The 21,362-nt window shown below is 39.3% G+C and overlaps 1 protein-coding gene across 3 annotated transcripts in view; it reads left to right on the forward strand.

The window, feature by feature from the left end:
- The window catches only part of NGF (nerve growth factor), a 54,592-nt gene that overhangs the window by 24,700 nt on the left and 8,530 nt on the right, over positions 1–21,362 (forward strand). Inside the window, exon 2 of one of the 3 annotated variants that reach the window (XM_081009919.1) lies at positions 654–741. The exons of the other annotated variants lie outside the window; for them this stretch is intronic. The gene's annotated coding sequence lies outside the window, so the exon portion shown is untranslated. The remainder of the gene's footprint in view (positions 1–653; positions 742–21,362) is intronic. 3 annotated transcript variants of the gene reach the window in all.

Raw genomic sequence — 21,362 nt, forward strand, 5'->3', positions numbered from 1 at the left:
GAATTACAAGTAGTACTCTGTACTATTAAAGCTCTGCATTTGAGCAATGCTATTAATGATGTCAAATCCTGCAGTATTTCCTGCCCATCATGTGGACCTTAACCGTTAGTAGGAAGAGTTCCAGGCTTCCCTGTAGATTAGTATGAACATATCTCAGGCTCTGACTTCTGGCCAGAGCCTAGTTCAGTTTGAAAGTATACAAGTCCTTCTTTCCAAACAAAGTAAATGGTAACATCAGCTACTATCTGGCCAGCCTGCACTCTGAATTCAAAGAAGAGTGTGTTCTATGAGGTGGAGCTTGGTTGTGTTCAGAGCCTCTTTTTGCAATGCAGCTGTGTGACATAATAGTATCTCGGGACATGTCTGCAAAGTAATTTCATTGCAAAGTGGATTTGGAAAGAGGACAAAGCTGAGACTGGGAAGAGGCAGGTAGCTTCTTTCTCATTCCATAAGCATGAATGCTGCCTTGCAAACTTCTTGACCTTATCCTATGATCCACCCAAATCTCCTATCTTTGATATGCACAGACAAGAACAAGCTGAAGTCTTCTGTGATTGTGGACTATGGTATCTGATGCACATTGGATAACCTTCAAAACTATTGTGCAGATGCATCTTTAGTCAGATTGTTGTTTTTTCTATTCTCTTTCATAGAACCATAATCAAAGATGGAAGAGACCTCAAAGATCATGTAGTCCAATTCCCCCACTGATGCAAGACACTCACTACTACAGCATTGCTGGTAGGTGGTCATCCAGGCTCTGCTTTAAAAAACAACAACTATAACAAAGGAGAGTCTACCACCTTCTGAGGCAGCCTGTTCCACTGTCAGTCAGCTTGTGCCACCAGGACGTTTCCCCTAATATTTACTCTAAATACTTTTACTTGTCATTTGAATCCATTGGTTCATGTCCCACCATCTGAAGCAACTGAAAACACATTAGCTCCATCATCTGTGGAAGTTTCTGCAGGTCATGAAGGGCAGAGAGAAAAACACTAGTTACACAATTTGATTTCAGGACAGACTAGCACTTATTAACTGTTAAATATTTGTTTAGGTTCTGGGGAATGTGACTGCTTTTTCAGTTCTGTGTTAAAAGACTATTTAGGTAGATACAACCTGTGTTAGTATTTGTAACACATAAATAACACTACATATTAGCCTCAACCTTAATGTGACCTCTCCTCTCAAATGATTCTTTGCAAGTTCATTTGCAAACTATATTCTGTCAAATCCCTTTCCATTTTGAAAGGCCTGAACATAGGCCAGATAAAGCCAGAACTAAAAAGATCCCTGTCTTGTGGGAAGTGTTTGGCTTTATTTGCCCCTTCTCAGGCCTAAGACTACAACCCATAGCTACTTTCCCTCCCTCTGATTAGTACAGCATGCTAAACAACTGAATAGCAGAGATAAAAACCTCTGCTGAGCAGTGCACAAGATTCCAGGGGTCTTGGTACTTAACTAGGGTTTATGTTTCCTTCAGAAATGAGGCACAATGGATACTATAGTGGTTTGTTTACACTATATGGTTTATTTACACATCTCTATAACCTGAGCCTACTTATGGAAGAAGGTCAGTGCATCAATATTCCAAGAAGTTTCTGTCCCTCTCATAAGCACAGCATTGCTTTCAAGAACAGATATCAACATCTCTCTCTCCAGCATACTGCTTATTACCATCAACCTACCTTTTCTAAAACTGTGGTATTGTCTTTTAAACTCTCAGTTGAAGGAGGTAGGCTTCCTAACAGATCATTAGGAAATTAGCTTTTACATGTGTTGATGGCCTAGGATTAAACAGGGTAGCTGATACACCATTTAGGAAGGTGTTCTGGGTTAAATAACTCTTCACATATGCCAATTCCATGGGATTAACATTGACTAATGCAAATCTAGAATATGCATTTTAGCACATATAAATCTATTATTATTATTATTATTATTATTATTAGAATTTATATACCACCCTTCATCCAAGGACCACAGGGCAGTTTACACCATATAAATCTATAACTATACTGTAGCTAAAATGGGGTATATGATTGAGAGAAGGAGAATAAGGGACTGTACTGTTGTAATAATCTGAAAACCCTTTTAGAAGTCATCTGAAGGCAGCCCTGTTTAGGGAAGCTTTTAATGTTTAACAGACCACTATTTTAATATTTTGTTGGAAGCTGCCTAGAGTGGCTGGGGAAACCCAGCCAGATGAGCGGGGTATAAATGAATTATTATTATTATTATTATTATTATTATTATTATTATTATAAAAGAATATCCTTGTTCTACTACAAGACAGTGAGGGAAGGTGTCAGCCAATGACTAGGAAAAAGCTACTCCAGAAGTCCATAGCTTCCACTTCCCTTTTTAATTGTTATCCATCCATCCCCTTTTCATTAGTGTATTCCATGGGCAAGAAAACTGACTTTGTTGTGAGGTCTATAACAGCTGCCTTCCCTCCAGCAAATAAGAACACCCACTCTCCCCTGTTCTCCATTTTCTCTCCCAGGAACTGAGAAGGTCCTGTCAAAACATGGATTATATTCAAGCCTTTCTCTCCTTAGCTTCCTTCCTTGCTTCACCCCTCTTTGGGAGTCATGAACCAGGCAACAGCTGATGGCCTGTTCTGGGCTTGTCACCTTCACACTGAATCCAGTGTAGAAGGAAAGGTATTTCTGGCTTGATTGGGCTCCCTCTTGGTTTCTGATTAGACTTTAGCTAACACAGCTGGAAGCCTTTGTGAATGAACTAACTGTGTTGGAGAAACAAAGAGGTTCTCCTGGGCTATGTCATGACCTCACAATAGAGTAGTTAGCACTTACATAATGCCATCTTTTTGCAGCAGGGAAGGGTACACATTTGTGCTTGGCTGTTTCACAGAGAAAGTAATAAGCATGGTATGCGTAAGATAAAGGTCCTCCAAAGTAACTAGGAGGATGCAGGAAATGGTCCAGAATGGGGACCTTAGGTGATGGAGGTAACCCACTCATAACATGCTTGTTTGTTTTCACTGTGTTTTCCATTGTGAAATTGCTGCAGGTTTAGATTGGGTTGTATACATATAGGTAGAAATCCAGCATTTGACTTTTCCTTGTCTTATGGAACATTTCAGAAGTGGAAATCAGCAAAGCCCCACAATGAATGCACTGTGTGGCTGAAAGGGGGTGGGTCTCCATACACACTGCTCAGGCTTGCACCTCAGGGAGGTCACTTCAATGCTCCTAATGCAGCAATGTGACTTCACCCCTGGAGGTGTACTCCAGTGTACTCGAGATAGACAGATGCCAGAAACAACATGTACTTTTAGTTGAGATTCCTGCATTTTATGGGGTTGGAGTAGATGACCCTTTGGGGTCCCTTCCAGCTGTACAATTTTATGATTCTGTGATTCCTAGACTGAACACAACTAGTTCTAAACTTCTGTGCCAATCTTAGAAAGTGAATGGAATCTTTTGGACTTATGAGTATCTTCTTCTTCTTCTTCTTCTTCTTCTACAGCATCTCACTTCCATTTTTGGATATACACCACTTCAAGTTCTCTCCAGCATTCTCTTTTGTTTGCTTCCTGTGAGTAGATTAGCACCTGCATATGGCTTAAGTATTTAAATGGGGCAATACACGCAAATATTCACATTTATTGTAGCTTTAAGTCAACAAGATAAAGTAGAAATTTCAATATTTGCTTAATATGAAAGTGTCCCATACATACAATTTTAACTGTTGAGTGACTGTGGGATTTTAACTCTACTGTATGTCATATCTGAATGAACATTCAAATCTGATGTTTCCCAATAGTGACTTATGAGTGCTCAGTTATTTACCATATACAATTAAAAGTTGAGCATATAGACAAATAAGAGGGTTGTTTGAGGTCATTATTTATCATCTTATATTTGGAGGAATGTATCGACTAAAATATGTGGCTGCAGGTTATACAACAGGGTGAAGTCAGGACCTGCTAAATTAATCCTTCAGCAATTATAATTTACAATAAAATAGCTACCCTTGATTGCACACTCTAAAACTGGTGCGCCATTTTAAAATATGTGACAAAGGCCTAACCCAAAGTATTCATTGCCCAGAGTAAATGCTACTGAGATTTGGATCTCTTTATCTGTTTGATGTACACAGTGAGTAAAATGTAAAGTAACATGTAATTCAAGCTTTCATTAGATTTTCCCTGTTACCTTTTTTCCAACACAGCAAGTGTATTTCAGAGTTGTAACATGAGGCAACAAAGAAAGAATTCATTTAGTAGAAAAAGCAACCCCCTCATATGGGTAACAGACCTCTCTCATTTAAAAACAGGAAAGAATCTCCTTGAAGTAACCAAACAAAAGAGGGAATGCCTCTACTATGAAGGAGACATACTGTTTGTCGTGAAGTTAGGTTTTGGAGTTTTCTTCTTGATCACCACGATTCATTGTCACTATATGGTGCATGCTGGGTTGAGTGAGTTTGTACATACCTCTCAACTAATGTGAGTCTTTGAAATGAAAATTAGTGTCAAAGCAGTAATATTTTTCCAATGAACTTTTTCCAAAAAAAAACTTACAAAGAGTGTGTGTGTGTGTGTGTGTGCACGTGTGTGCATGCCCCAAGAACATGGGGTTGAGGATGAAAGTTGGGGTGCAAAAGGGGTTGCAGAATAGGAGGTAGTTGTGACTTCATAATTGGCCAGAAGGTAAAAAGGGTGCTTAGTAGTCACGTTGTTTAAGAGGAAGAAAGTGGGCATTATAAAACTTGCCATGCCTGAGCCTACAGCTACTCAAGTCAGTGCCTCCAGTTTTCCTGTAAGAGAAAGCTGGCAACAAGGAGGGAAAAGCCTTCTATGTGGAAAGGGGTGATTTGTGTTCAAGAGAATACTTTAAAAGGAAAAAAATAGACCTCTTCAGACAATTTCAATAATAGGTAGTTCCTGTCTGTAGCCTGCAGGCTTTTATAACCATGTGATTAAATATTTTAATTTAATTTAACTCATTCCCTGCAAGTTAAAATAATTGTATAATTAAAAAAAAATTATATGGTCATAGAAGGAGCCTGATTAGAAATAATACCCATGTTACCACAACCTCAGCTCCACCCTGATGATTCATTGCCCTCACCTTTTTGAACTGAGTGGCTTTTGTCCATGTGCGATAATAGTTCAGTGACTCCTTGGCCTCAGTACATATTCCAGGGTATCCAGCTGCTCAAGTCCTTGCTAACTAGTATTGCCAGTTTCCACATGGAAGAAACTCCTGTTTAAAATGCTCCATAATATATTGTGATATATTTCATAATTTTGGAGTTGTCCATTAGTATTTATTTTATTGTGGGCACATTCTCATGCAAAGGCAGGATGTAAACTTAAGAAATAAATGAGGACAAGGCATGTTATCAGATTTGACGTTCCTCACCACAGCAGCAAGTTATCCAGGCAGTTTAAAAATGGGATATAGTTAGAAGTATTCTTTTTAGCCCTGCACAGATATGGGTGAATACAGAAACATAATGATTTAATGCACAGGTGGGAAACCTGTGGCTCCATATTCTGATGGACTACAACTCCCATTATACCTCTCTCTTGGCCCTGCTAGTTGGGGCTGGTGGAAGCTGGAGTTCAGCAACATGTCTTAGAACATTCATGCTTGTCTGAATAAGACCTTGTAGAGCAGCCTGAAGCTCCTTCATCCCTGGATCTGATTTGATCACTCTTCCCATGTTTTCTCTAGATGACCTATCGCTCCTTTAGGATGCTGTAGTATAATGCTGCAGCTTTTGCTTATTCAGATTGACCTTAAGTGACCTCCTCAGGCAGCACACATTTTGATGACCCTCACTTTCAGGCCAGCCCACATGGTTCTTGACCTAAACTGACTTTTGACCATGTGTCCTGCAGTGCCTTGTCTGTACTGGGGTCAGAATGGCTGAGAAACCTCTCAGTTCAACCTACTGCTCAGGCGATCATAAAATCCATGCATTTTCCACTAGTATATTCTGGCACCGAGTGATTTATTTTAAATATTGGAGGAGATACTTACACAGGGCAGATCGCAACAAATCTTGCAGTCACAGAGAGAACAACTCTCATTACAAGAGATACAGACTTAATCTGGCCTGAGGATACATTGGTATAGTTGAATCATGTCTTTTTAATTCGCTTTTTTAAAAAATCAAGGTATTTTTGAACTTTTACCAAAGCTTAAATGCTCCCAGCAATGCAAAATACTAGTTATCTAGACTGAATCATCTTCTGAACTAGTTTTGCAAGCAGATTGTTTGTGTTTGTTTTCATGCCTTTCATATGCTTACTCCATGTGCTTGTGACCATACAGCTATCTGGAATCCAGAACAGAAGAATTGTTTGTCTCTCTGTTTCCTTTACTGCTATGTGGTTGCCAAAACTACCTGGCTCCGTGCCCAGCTCCTTAGATGTACCCTATCCCTCCAGTACTGCAGGTGCATTTCTCTTCTTGCCTGAAGAATTGTACACAAGCCCTCTGCTCTTAGTGCAAGGAGGCATTTTCTGCAGGTCTGGAATGTGGCCATTAACTCATTCCCTTTCACTGTTTTGATAGGCCCCCTGGCATGCTGGGCCTTAACAGTGCTAATTTTAGAACTGTTTGTTCTGCGGAGGTCATTTTTGTCTTGGGTATCGAATTTGGATTGCACTATCTCTTCTGTCAGAGTAGTTCAGCAGTGGCTGTGTCACCCTGTTAGCACTTGGGATTGTCAAAGACAACTGCTTGCCCCTGTGGCAGACCATTAACAGAATGGTAGTGCCCTTAGAGGTGATGGGGTGTCAAATACAGCTGCTGGTCATTAGAAATGTGTATACTCTTTTTATCTATCTAGCGCTCTCTCTGTCTCTCTCTCTCTGCGTGTGCGCGCGTGTTGTGTGACCATAAAATTTAGAAACATTATTAATGGGTATTGGAAGCCTGTCTTTGTTTCTTAGCGGCACTGTTTCACAGTGTTGGGGTTTCCAGAATCAACATTCTCCTTTTTTACTGCTCACTTTTATGAGATTCCCCTTAAGGCTGATTCTCTTTACCATCATTTTCTCACCAGATGAACTTGGCTTCCAATGCCACCAAAGTCCCAGCAATGCTTGGAGCCTGATTTTCAATATGATTCTCAGAAACAGAGCATACTGTCTGCCAATCAGGTCACCCGCTATTCTTGCTATAGAGTCTGTCTGGGCTGGGTGCTGGAAATGTAGAGGCGGAATGCTTAATATCTTAATTATCCACACCCAGCAATCTGTAAAGCAGAAAAATGCACCCGCCCTTGCTGCTGTGCTGTGTTGTTCTAAATAAATAACACATTCTTGTAGAAACACTTTACAGCAGTGGCACTTGGACCACCTTGGTAAAAGAGCAGCGTGCGGCATAGCTCAGCACATATATAGCTATGTGCATCTTTAGCTGTACAGCTAAGCACAAGAGGGACTACAGAATATATGACCATAAATTTAAATTCATTGTTGCCCTATAAACCTTAGAAGGAAGGAATGTGGTTTTATCTCATCTCAGAGCAAAGATAAAGTAGATATTAAGACAGAGTCACGTGATGCTGTTTACTAGATGAACAGAGATACAACTGCCAACTAAGGCTGCAATCCTTATCTCACTTACCTGGGAGTAAGCCCTGTTGAAATCAGTAAGACTTACTTCTGAGTAAGCGTGGTTAGGATTGTTCTGTAGGTGACTCATTCAGGCCTTTGAATTTTACCCCTATAATTTATGCACCCTGTACAAATGCTTTGATTTTGGCCTATATATTTGCAACATTCCAGCTACTATGCATAGAAGAGATATTTCCGGAGAGGTGACCTTGCTAGTCCATTGCAGCCAGCAAAAATTGCAAGAGTTTGTTACTGTCAGTGTTTTCACACTTAAACTTTAAACTATTGACCCAGTTTGCATGTTATACTAAGGCGAGCCATGGTCTAGAGCAGGGGTCTGCAACCTTTAAGACAAAAAGAGCCACTTGGACCCGTTTCCGAAGAAAAAAAACCTGGGAGCCGCAGAACTAACGCACGCATCGCCCCCATGCGACGTCACAGCCAGTACAGCACCCGCCACAGTGGGGAGTGTCAGGGCGCACAATGCGCCTCCTCCCCTCGCTAGTATCCACCCCGGAGCCGCGGCAAAGGTGTCAGCCACATGCGGCTCCGGAGCCGCGGGTTGCAGACCCCTGGTCTAGAGCAAACGGTGAGAGGAGATCCTAGAAAAGAGATCACAGCCACTTTGTTCCTCCCTGATCACTTTGCTGCTGGGCTGGGCTGAGCTGAGTTAAACCATGTTCAAATCCAGACTTGTGCTTTTGTACTCGCCAGACAAACCATAACTTATAGCTCACAGTTCAGTTTGCCCAGACTGAGCTAAATCATAAGCCCAGATCCAAATATATAGCATTCTAAGCCAAACCATGGCTTAGAATGCTATATGTCCTCACGGTTTAAGTTTTACCTGGAAAGTAGTGATGTCCTAATACAAAATGGATTAAAAAAAGAAAATAGTGATGTCTGGGAATCTGAAATCCATCCTCAAACTCTTTTAATCCTATCATTTCTTATGTCTGTTCTTGCCACAACCACCACCTTTATTGCTACATCGAGTGCCTTTTCCCTCTTGTATTTCATTCCTTCTAAAGTGATCCTGGGCAATCGCACCACCACATAGCCCATCATATTTAGCTGTATGCTGGTATTATTTCTAAAGTTATAATGTAGACCATTATAGTGACAGCAGTGTTTCTTGTACTGGTCACATTGGGTAGAATGGTCCATCAGTTGTTAACACATAGGAAGGGAAACGCATTGGACTTGTTTTTCATGGAGTGCTTATGTTCAGTGTGGTGTAGTGGTTAAGAGCGATAGACTTGTAATCTGTTGAACCGGGTTCGCTTCCCCGCTCCTCCACATGCAGCTGCTGGGTGACCTTGGGCTAGTCACACTTCTCTGAAGTCTCTCAGCCTCACTCACCTCACAGAGTGTTTGTTGTGGGAGAGGAAGGGAAAGGAGAATGTTAGCCGCTTTGAGACTCCCTAGGGTAGTGATAAAGTGGGATATCAAATCCAAACTCCTCTTCTTCTTTTTTCAATTGTACATACCATACTTTTCCGTCTATAAGATGCCCCAGTGTATAAGATTACCCTATTTTGGGGGACTCAAATTTAAGAGTTGTGGAGCTTTTTTAGGGGGGATTGCCGAAAATTGCTCACCCGCACGTGTCAGTCAATCCACTTCAATCCGCTTCCCATCTGTCCATCATCTCCCGTCTGTCCCAGGAGCTGCAAATTGCCTGCCCAAGCACTGGAACATCAGCCACTCAACACCATCTATTGACGCAGCAACCAATAACACGCACAATAGCTGCTGACAGCCGTGGCAGTAACCAATCAAATGTCCACCCTATGCACTACCCATGTATAAGACGACCCCCACTTTTTAGCATGATTTTAAAGGAAACAAACATAGTCTTTTTACACAGGAAAGTACAGTACATTTGTGTAACAATGTTGCCTAAACCAGGAATTGCTATCTTGTCTGTAAATACACATGGGCATACTTACACAATAGTACTCGTCAATATTCTGTTCACCCCTCCCCTCAGTTACTCTAACCACACACCATAAGCGATGGCAGAAATAATGTAGGACCTTCTACACTTGTGCAAGCACAGTTCCTCAATTTATTTCAAAAAAACTGTGTATATATATCTCCGTATCCCTGATCCGTATACTTGGCTGAACCTTTATTGAGCACCAGAATCTTAGGGAGTTAATAATGTAGTCCCTTGGGTTCATTAAAGAGGAAGCAAGCAGCCTTTTTCCAACACCCATGCAAGAGAATTGTAAGCAGATGCTTTAACACACATTTCATTGTTAAATAGGCATTGTTCTCAAGTTTGTTACTATGGTGTTGGCTCCGGTCTGTTTATAATCTGACTCCATTTCATTGTGCTTGGTGATAAAATCTCTGGTCTATAGACTCTGGCAGGGCTTGTTGTCTCAACTCTCATTGAGGGAGCATTAATTGTGGAAACACTCAACGCCATCTGTGTAATTTATACCTAAGGAAGTGCACTTACTACTTCATAAGGCCAATGTATTTTGTGAATTTTTAAAATAAATAAGCAACTTCAGTAACATATAATTTAGCTCCATGCATTTTGTTTGCTGACATACATCCCAAAAACTCTGATCCTTCAGTGATGTGCTTTGTAATGTGTTTTACAGCACAATCCTACATGTTTAACCTGAGGTTACTTCCATTATAAGGGACGTGGGTGGCGCTGTGGGTAAAACCTCAGTGCCTAGGACTTGCCGATCGCATGGTTGGCGGTTTGAATCCTCGCAGCAGGGTGCGTTCCCATCGTTCGGTCCCAGCGCCTGCCAACCTAGCAGTTCGAAAGCACCCCCAGGTCCAAGTAGATAAATAGGGACCGCTTACCAGCGGGAAGGTAAACGGCGTTCCGTGTGCTGCGCTGGCTCGCCAGATGCAGCTTGTCACGCTGGCCACGTGACCCGGATGTGTTTGAGGACAGCGCTGGCTCCCGGCCTATAGAGTGAGATGAGCGCACAACCCTGGAGTCTGTCAAGACTGGCCCGTACGGGCAGGAGTACCTTTACCTTTACCTTACTTCCATTATGTTCAGTGGAACTTAATGCTTAGTCAACAATGCAATCCTCAGAAGTAAGTCCCGCTGAGTTCAATGGGAATACCAAAATGAAGAGTTGAGTAACAGAAGTGTTGCAACCTTAAGATACTTGAGTCTGCTCTTAAAAGTGTCTTCCTGTAGATTTTAAATACTGCAACCAGCATATTCTGCATGGGTGGGAGGAAATGGAACATCACTGAATTTAAAAAAATGAAAAGGCTCTCTTTCAACAGAGGAAACCGTATAAATACACATGCTAAGTGGCTATCTCTGTTAATTAGAAGCAAGGGAGAATTGCTGGTATAATATACAATGTAGGAGAAAGGAGATACAGATGCTGTTGGAAGATTCTCCTTCATTTGTTTCCAATAAATATTTGCCAGATTCCCATGGGTGATGCTTATGCAAACTAGGGGCTGTATCATTAATTACATTTGCGATTTCAGGAGTGTCCTTATATAAACTCAAGACCTTAGCTTTCATTTTGTGCTGCGAACTGTGCAACCCAACAGTGTGGCTGCAATTACTGATGATACAACTCAGGTTTTAATATAGTTTCCTAGTCTTTTATGTTTCAAATTATGAGCAATGACAAAGCAATGAAATCACCTTTTTAACAGAGCTGCAAAATGAAAGGAGTAATACCTCAAAAGGGAAACAGAGTATCACAGCTCACAAGGGAAATGTGGATAAGTGTGAAAACATTCCAGCCAGGCACAGTGAGAATTATGAGTTGTTAATAGTTGGAGCACATTTTGGCTCTTTCAGGTTATTAACGGGAACATTTTAGAACTCAAGTTTGCATAGGAAATAGCAGTTTATCAGCATTCATATCACATAATCAGAACCCCGCAAAAAGTCAACTGTGCTACATTTTGAATGCATATGCATGAATCTAAATGCAGATATCTATGATTTTTCAGCTAGCAGCAAAAAGGAGAGGGAAGAAAGTGGGAGAGATTCTTTCACTCGAAAGGTCAGCCATCAGAGCAATGCTGACTTTTCATTCTTTAACATTTACAAGGAGTAAAAAAGTATTCTCCAAAGCTTTGCTTTCAACTTTTTCATGTGGTTTTTCATGTCTGTTCAAAACCATTGCTCTCATTCTGCTTCTGTTCTGGTGTCACCTTTAAAAAAAAATTAACTGTGCTGCTTCTTTCTCCCCCAGCGCATGATTTTAGCTGGTCATGGTGAATATGATCACATATAGTGAGTATGAGCACATCATGTAGTCATGTATCTGCTGACACCAGTGAGTGCAAAAGAGAAAGCTATTGTCATTGAATGTGCATTGGAATGCACATCCAAGTACACATCCTACTTATAGCACTAATTGTCAGAATCCATTCTCAGCTCTACATATCAGTGTTCATTCAACTGCATTCCATAGCCAATGTTCTGTTTGGTAGCTTCATTGCCGCACCACAAGCTTGGCAAAACAGAGAGCATTGTTGCAGTTGCTGAGGCAATAGAGGTGCCCCTGTAAATACATTTTGTTTCCCTTTCAAATGCCCCCAGTATCTCTCTGAAAATAATAACACTTTTGAAAGGGTATACAAGACTTGGTCCCTTTGTTCAACTCATCTCTCCTATACACAACTTCAGTACAGTGGTACCTTGGGTTAAGTACTTAATTCATTTTTTTTTAAATAATTTTTTATTAAGGTTTTAAACAAACAAAACAGAAAAACAACACACACAAAAAACAATACAAAACTTAACAATAAAAACACAAAACATAACAATTAAAAACAAGCTCTCTTTTCCATTTCCAATTTTAAATTACTTATTTTCTGGACTTCCTCATACCTCCCTCTTTTGTATTCCAATCCACATTATTTGTCCAGCAGTTTCTTTTCCACTTTTTTAATCCCAATCTTTAATTTAATAAAACGTTAAAATATATAACTTCAACTTTTTTAAACCTAATCCTTGATCTTAATGTCATATAGCTTTAAATTTTTCCCTTTTATTATCAAATTTCCATTTCTTTAAACATCTTTAATCTTGATCTTTAATCTTAATCTATCCTTAACTTTAACCTGTACAGCTGGAAACCACTTGTTTTCAGTCCAACATCACTCTAACATTCCTTAATTTTGCAGTGTTTCTGAAGATAGTCTTTGAATTTCTTCCAGTCTTCCTCCATCGACTCTTCTCCCTGGTCACGGATTCTACCAGTCATTTCCGCCAATTCCATATAGTCCATAAGTTTCATCTGCCATTCCTCCAGCGTGGGAAGTTCTTGTGTCTTCCAATACTTTGCGATGAGTATTCTTGCTGCTGTTGTTGCATACATAAAGAAAGTTCTATCCTTTTTTAACACCATTTGGCCCACTATGCCCAGGAGAAAGGCCTCTGGTTTCTTGGGGAAGGTATACTTAAATACCTTTTTTAATTCATTATATATCATTTCCCAGAACGCCTTAATCTTTGGGCACGTCCACCAAAGGTGAAAAAAAGTACCTTCAATTTCTTTACATTTCCAACATTTGTTATCGGGCAAGTGATAGATTTTCGCAAGCTTGACTGGGGTTATGTACCACCTGTATATCATTTTCATAATATTCTCTCTTAAGGCATTACATGCCGTAAATTTCATACCTGTGGTCCATAACTGTTCCCAGTCAGCAAACATAATGTTATGACCAACGTCCTGTGCCCATTTAATCATAGCCGATTTTACCGTTTCATCTTGAGTATTCCATTTCAGCAGCAAGTTATACATTCTTGACAAGTTCTTAGTCTTGGGTTCTAACAATTCTGTTTCTAATTTAGATCTTTCCACCTGGAAGCCAATTTTCCTGTCCAATTTAAATACCTCCATTATTTGATAATAATGAAGCCAGTCTCACACTTTGTTTTTTAGTTTTTCAAAACTCTGCAAGTTCAGTCTATCTCCGTCTTGTTCCAAAATTTCCCAATATTTCGGCCATTTGACCTCCATATTGACCTTTTTCAAGGCTTTCGCTTCCATTGGTGACAGCCACCTTGGGGTTTTATTTTCTAGCAAATCCTTATATCTTATCCAAACATTAAACAGCGCTTTCCTGACAATGTGGTTTTTAAATGCTTTATGTGCTTTGACCTTATCATACCATAAATATGCATGCCATCCAAATACATTATTAAAACCTTCTAGATCCAAAATGTCAGTGTTTTCAAGAAGTAGCCATTCTTTCAACCAGCAAAAGGCTGCTGATTCATAGTACAGTTTAAGGTCTGGCAGGGCAAATCCACCTCTTTCCTTTGCATCCGTTAGTATTTTAAATTTTATTCTGGGTTTCTTGCCCTGCCAGACAAATTTAGAAATATCTTTCTGCCACCTCTTGAAACAATCCATTTTGTCCACGATCTGCAAAGTTTGAAACAAAAATAACATTCTAGGCAATACATTCATCTTTATCGCAGCAATACGGCCTAGCAGTGAAAGCTTCAAATTTGACCAAATTTCTAAATCTTTTTTCACTTCTGACCAACATTTTTCATAATTATCTTTAAATAAATTCCCATTTTTTGCTGTCATGTTAATCCCCAGGTATTTAACTTTCTTAACCACTGTTAAACCTGTCTCATTCTGAAACCTCTCTCTTTCAAACGGTGTTAAATTTTTCTGTAGAACCTTGGTTTTTGACTTGTTCAATTTAAATCCTGCCACTTGACCAAATTCTTGAATCAGTTCTAAAACCCTTTTTGTACTAGATTCTGGCTCCTGTAACATCAACACTAAGTGATCTGCAAATGCTCTCAATTTATAATGTTTAGTTCCGACCTGTATACCTTTAACCATCTGGTCCCTTCTAATCATATTCAGCAGAACCTCCAGGACCGAAATAAAAAGAAGTGGGGAAATTGGGCAACCTTGTCGTGTCCCTTTTTCAATTTTAAGTTCTTCCGTCACAACATTATTTACAATTAGTTTAGCCTTTTGTTCTGAATAAATTGCACTTATACCATTCTCAAAACCTTGGCCTACCCCCATACCCTGAAGATTCTTCTTCATAAAATTCCAAGAAATATTGTCAAAGGCTTTCTCCGCGTCTACAAATATCAACACTGCTTTAGTGTTTATATTCACTTCTAATTTTTCCAAGATATCAGTTATATTCCTCAAATTATCCGACAAATGTCTTCCTGGGAGAAAGCCCGCTTGGTCTTTATGAATCTCTTCCAACAGCACTTTTTTAAATCTCTTCGCCAAAATATCTGCAAAAATTTTGTAATCCACATTAAGTAATGATATAGGGCGGTAGTTCTTAAGTTGTGTCTTTTCAGTCTCTGTTTTTGGTACAAGTGTAATATATGCTTCTTTCCACGACTCTGGTGCCCTCTTCCCCTCCATAATTTCGTTGCAGACCTCTTTCAATGGTTGAATTAACCATTCTTTTAAAGATCTGTAGTATCTAGAGGTCAAGCCGTCTGGTCCTGGAGATTTACCCAGTTGCATGTTTTAAATGGCACCTTCTATTTCCTGTTCAGTTATTCTGTCATTCAAAATTAGTCTCTTTTCTTGAGATATTTTTTGTAGTCCATTTGTTTTCAAAAATTGGTCTAAATCTGTTTCTTTCACTGGCCCTTGAGTATATAGTCTTTTAAAATACTTCTGGAAACAACTTCTAATCTCCGCAGGGTTCTGTATATTCCTTCCTTCCACTTCTAAATTCGTAATCGTATTTAGTTTTTGTCTCTTTTTCATTTGCCATGCCAACAATTTACCACATTTATTGGCCGATTCAAAAGTCTTTTGTCTCATTTGTTTAATTTTCCATTCTATTTCCTGATTCATTATTTTCATATATTGTACTTGATATAACTTTAACTCTCTCAGAATCTCTTGAGATTTGGGATTTACTCTCAGTCTTTTTTCACATTCATTCATTTTGTTCATAATTTTATCCTTCTTTTCATTTTGAGTTTTTTTCTTTATCGCATTCTGTTGTATTAAGAACCCTCTCATAACAGCTTTACTTGCGTCCCAGATTACTCTTTTCTCCACATTGGAACTAAGATTTATCTCGAAGTAATCTCTTAGAGTTTTTTGGGCCTTCTTAAGAAATTCTTCATCTCTAAATAAGGTGTCATTCATCTTCCATCTGAAGGAGCCAGTTGGTGTTAGTCTCATTTCCATCTTAACAGCATTATGGTCGGAGCAAATTTTCGGGCAGATTTCCACCTTTCTTGTCTTTGGTGCCATTCCTCTAGTTATCCAAATTTGGTCAATTCTTGTCCAAGTCATTTTGGCTTCAGAAAAGAAAGTTCCCTCTTTTGGAGGGTTAAGTACTTAATTCATTCCAGAGGTCCGTTCTTAACCTGAAACTGTTCTTAACCTGAAGCACCACTTTAGCTAATGGGGCCTCCCACTGCCGCTGCACTGCTGGAGCACAATTTCTGTTCTCATCCTGAAGCAAAGTTCTTAACCCGAGGCACTATTTCTGGGTTAGCGGAGTCTGTAACCTGAAGCGTATGTAACCTGAAGCGTATGTAACCCAAGGTACCACTGTATATTTGGAGCCTAAATCTAGTCTCCTACCAACAATCTGAAAGCAACATTAGAAAAGTAAAACAGGTTATCTAATTCAAACAGATCATAAAGATGATAACAGTATGCTTTGTGTAACATTACATTTTACTGAGTGGGAGATGTTACATAGTAGTGAACACATAATTTGAGATATAGTTTTTCATTTCCACTATATATTTTCTACAGCATCAGTAGGCATATCTAGCTTGGAAAATTGAAGATCGACAAAGGGAAGTATCTAGGGATGGACAAACAAACCTATTTCAATTCTACGTCAGTTTCATTGGTGCTCAATCATAGGTCTGTTCTGGCCTGCTGTTTTGCAGATATTTTGAAAGAGTACATAATAATAATAATAATAATAATAATAATAATAATAATAATAATAATAATTTATTATTTATACCCCGCCCATCTGGCTGGCTTCCACTCTGGGCGGCTTCCATAGAAACCAAAAATACACTAAAATATCACACGTTAAAAACTTCCCTGAACAGGGCTGCCTTAAGATTCTTCTGAATGTCAGGTAGTTGTTTATCGCTTTGACATCTCCTGGAAGGGCATTCCACAGGGCGGGCGCCACTACCGAGAAGGCCCTCTGCCTGGTTCCCTGTAGCTTTGCTTCTCGCAATGAGGGAACCGCCAGAAGGCCCTCGGCGCTGGACCTCAGCGTCCGGGCAGAACGATGGGGGTGGAGACGCTCCTTCAGGTATACTGGACCGAGGCCGTTTAGGGCTTTAAAGGTCAGCACCAACACTTTGAATTGTACAATTTATATTTAAATTGTAAACATTTTATACACATTCTTCTCTTAAGATGCATGTTCTTGTATGTACTCTTTACAAAAAATGCATAAGTTTGTGCATTTTTCATACTGAATGCATCACAAAATCTGGAAAAAAATAGTAATTTGGCTGATAGTTGTTTTATAATGTGCAAGCCAGTTGAAGGCTCAAAAACTGGGCTGGTCCATTGCAAAAAGCAGACCAAACTTCTCCTTCACCTTTAGAAATAACTAACCCAGGAAGAGGCAGAAACCTGAACTGTGTTAACTTCAACAGTATTAAGCCTGAGAGCATAACATGGAAGTCAAAAACTAGATTTTTCAACATAGTTGAATTGGAGTTCTTTCAGCGCTTGAATTCTGCATGCTATGACTGGTTAGGGGGTGCCAGCACACTCTTTATTAAGAAGTTACACTGATTTTTCTTTCCCCAAAATGGGTGACTAAGCTCTGGGCATTGGCTATAATTGAAACAAGAAAGTCAGTACAGGGAGGGAGGGCGTCTGCAGTTTCTGCTGGGAATTGTATGAATTCATGTTCCTTTGAGTCTTAAATATCTAAATTGCATGGGGTTAGTGGTGAGGGAGAGAGCGCCTGGTTTCCTTCATTCTATAGGTGTGGGAAAAAAAGAAATCTGCTCTTAATCTCAAGGATTCTCTTACTCAAATAAACGGAGTCTCTTGAGGCAGATGGGTTCTATGGAGCTCTTGTTAACCCCAGAGCCAATTCCCTGGGTGGAGAGCTGTCCTTTGTTCATGATGTCATGGTCAAATGGAACCAGAAACACGAAACACTAGAAGATTGTGAACTTTTTTTGTTTTTGAAATGTAATTATATGTGTATCGAGGAAATTTAGGATAGCAGGTTTTCATCTCCCCCCTGACCTTTGCTACTGACTTAATGAAAGGGTAGATGGATCCACTTTGAATATGAGCTTCAAACAACCCTTGATAGCTCAGTCTTTATTACAGCTAACCATGTTGTTGACATTTTGTCAGATACCAAAGGGTGTGTGTGTGTGTGTGTGTGTGTAAATAAATAAATAAATATAAACATTTGTATGCTGTTTCTTCACGGCTTGAGGCAATATCACATTTGTATGCTGTCTTTTCAGGGCTTGAGGCAATATCTAGCAAATAAACCATCAACTGTAATAAAAAAGGAACATTTAAAATAACAGTGCGCTTTCTAGCAGCAGTACGATAGGACCAAAACACCCTTTCCACAGCTGTAGGACTCCTGGATGAGGTAGACTTTGTGTCCATTTGCAAAAGCCACCAGAAAAGTACAATTTTCTGTCTCATTCAGCAGGTTGTGCCATAACGTCAGAGCAATTGCAGTAAGAGTCCTGCTCCTCTTCACCAATTATTCTTTTTTCATGCACTACAGCCAGTCAGAGCCATGGCAGAGGTTATTTTGTCATATCCTTTAATAGCTATTTACATTTTATTGAATGATCTAAAAGCAAAACTGGGATTCTGAAAACCAAAGAGAAGAAAGGAAATGTAGACTAGATGCCAGCAAAGCTCCTGTTGGCCTCAACCTATAAAAGTGAACAACTAAAAAGGGGGGGACATAGGGAGGTTAATAATGGAATTATAATGAAGGATCACCACTGCATAGGGACTGACAAATACATGTGAAGCACTTGGATGTAAACAAATACTTGTATTATAAAAGTGTAAACAGGCATTGCAAGAACAAATACAATTTATACAATAGTCAATTAGCACAGTGTTTATGGGGAAGTTGGAGGTGTTGCAATGAGCTAAACAGGTAATTATAGTAAATAAAACACATTCCATTTTATGGTAGAGTCAACCTATTAATCCAGGTTGAACTCTGCTCTGAATGATGAATTATTACGAACGCAGCAAGTAGCTGAAGTAGAGGCAAAAGGAAAAAATTATTGGCTTACAAACTGGTGGGTTACCAATTTAGTGACTTGATATGGGGCCCCAGTTTTCTTCTTGAGCTGTGCATAGTTCAGCAAGCATGCCTAGAAATTGTGTTCTGGCACAGTAAAAATTTCTCTCTCAAAAGTGAAAATCAGTGTAGCAATTTCAATCCACTCACAAATTTTGCATCGTGTATGTGTCTGAGGTGGGGAAGCAAGTAAGGGAAATCTAAGCGCCTACTACTGCGAGATACTAGACAAACCTACTTTCATTGGCATGGATATAAGAGAATTATCGTTCTATTTACTTTATTTTTTGGCAGAATTTAACAGCATAGGACTATAATGTGTAATTGCAGAAGCACTCAAGATACCACTCTTAGTTAAGTTTACCATCACTGAGGTCCACTGAGGCTGATTATCCTTAATGCTCAGAGAAATAGAGAATTCAAAGGATTTGACATAAATGTTATGTACTGATGAATATCTTGGAGAAAAAGCATACTGTGATCACGTGTACAGTGCAGCATAAAATATGGAATAGTATTCCATAAAGGCAGTTGGGTTTTATTTTTAGTGGTCTTCCAGTTTGGTCTGCCCTAATTTTTGTGACCCTTTTCTGGTTGTGTCCTTCATGAGCAAAGAGAGCAAACCTTTTGGAGGTGGAAGCATATACCTGCTGCTATTAAACTAAATGGATTTCAACTAGTTCAAATAGCAAGCGGGGGAAATCATTTATATCTGGATTGACAACTTGCAAAGAAAGATTTCATTTCAGCGAATGATGTTAATCCCTGAGAATTGGACTGACAATGGAAACACTGACAGATTTTATCCTTAGCATCGTTTGCTTGACACTGCTTCATTTACTGGATTTAGCCTTCATGGTGAATCCAGAAAATATAGACGAAAAGAACATTGAAAAAAACTGCTGAAACTGGAACTTTTTTCTTGTGGTTAAAACAAGCCGCCAGTTGAAATAGAGGCTCTGTTTTCTTAGGGTGGCAGTGCTTGGAAATCCAATGAAATTATTTTTGGCATAAACCCGTAATAGTAGCTCTGTGGTTATCCTTGCTTAAAGTGGTGGACCTAGAGCAAAACCATTGTTTTAATAGGATAGTCCTACAAAGAGTGTAATTTTGTACATTCTGTGTGGCATGAGGTTTTTCTGTTTTGTGGGAAGAGAACAGCAGCCAGCTTTTGTTCTGAAACAATTCTCATTGATGAAAATTGAATTCCAGAACATTGGGTACAACAACCTATCTATTTATCTACTTTATTTCAGAAATTTGTAAACTGCACCTTCATCCAAAAATGGATTTTAGGGCAGTATACAATCTATAGATATAATATGAAACATAAACAATACAATAAGATTTAGAGGAACACAACTATTTAAATAAATTTTTAAAATACTATAGCATAAAATGGCTAGTCAAATGAAAAGCATGGCTTTCCCAGCATCTTCAGACTGAGGAAAACTCCCCTACAGCTTCTCCTCCTCCACAGCCACACAGGAGTATGCAGCTGCAACATTTGCTATGGTGTCTTTTAAAGATTGCATACAGCACACCCAAGGTGATAAAAATACTCAAAAGAAAATGCTAAGATGGCAGCCTGAAGATGACGCTGGTGGCCAGTTTCCATAACTGAGGCAGCAGGGCCCACTAGGAGTTGCACACAGCCCTGATCAGCTTTGCATAGCCCCACACCTGATATAGGCTTGGAAAGCTTTTGGTAATCACTACCACTTCCAAGTCATGGCAGAGCAAGATGTATGTCTGTATGTCTGTCTATTATACTATTTTATTAATTTTTACAAAGAACAAACAAACAAACATCACATAACATCTCCCATACATGGAATTTCCAAAATCCCTTGACTTCCCTCCACTCCCCCTTCTTGGTTCTTTTGTTTTACATTTGTTCATGCATGCCCATAATATCTTCAATTCATAATAATTCCCAATTTTATACCTTATCATATTACAAGTGTTTTTCGAAATCCTTCTAACATATAATATTATACACAATGCTTTGAAAATATGCAATAAATATTTTTCATTTTTCAAATTATTGTCCTTTTATTTTCTTGAGTTCCTATTTGATTAATCATTGCTGCATAGTCCATTAATTTATTTTACCGATCTTCTTTATCTTCTTTGGTGGGGAGCTTCTTCTTTTTCATATTCTGGGGTGATTGTGGCCAAGCAACTGCTATCAGATACAGGAGGAGATTCTTTGGCAGAGCAAGAAATTTAGGGCATTACATTAAGACTCAGTACATTGAGTTTGGCTTGTTAGCAAACAAGGTGCCAATATAGTTTTTTCAGGACTGATGTAACATGGCTGTATCTAGGAAAACCAATAAGTGCTAGCAGCTGAATTCTGTACTAGTTGAAGCTTCCAAATCAATTTCAAGGGCAGTGCCACATATAACGCACCACAGTAGTCTAACCTGGACTTTACTAGATCATGGATCATTGAAGCCAGGCTCTCCCTATCCAGGAAAGG

Source organism: Podarcis pityusensis (assembly GCF_964106645.2).
Source record: "Podarcis pityusensis genome assembly, chromosome: 6".
NCBI lineage: Eukaryota > Metazoa > Chordata > Lepidosauria > Squamata > Lacertidae > Podarcis > Podarcis pityusensis.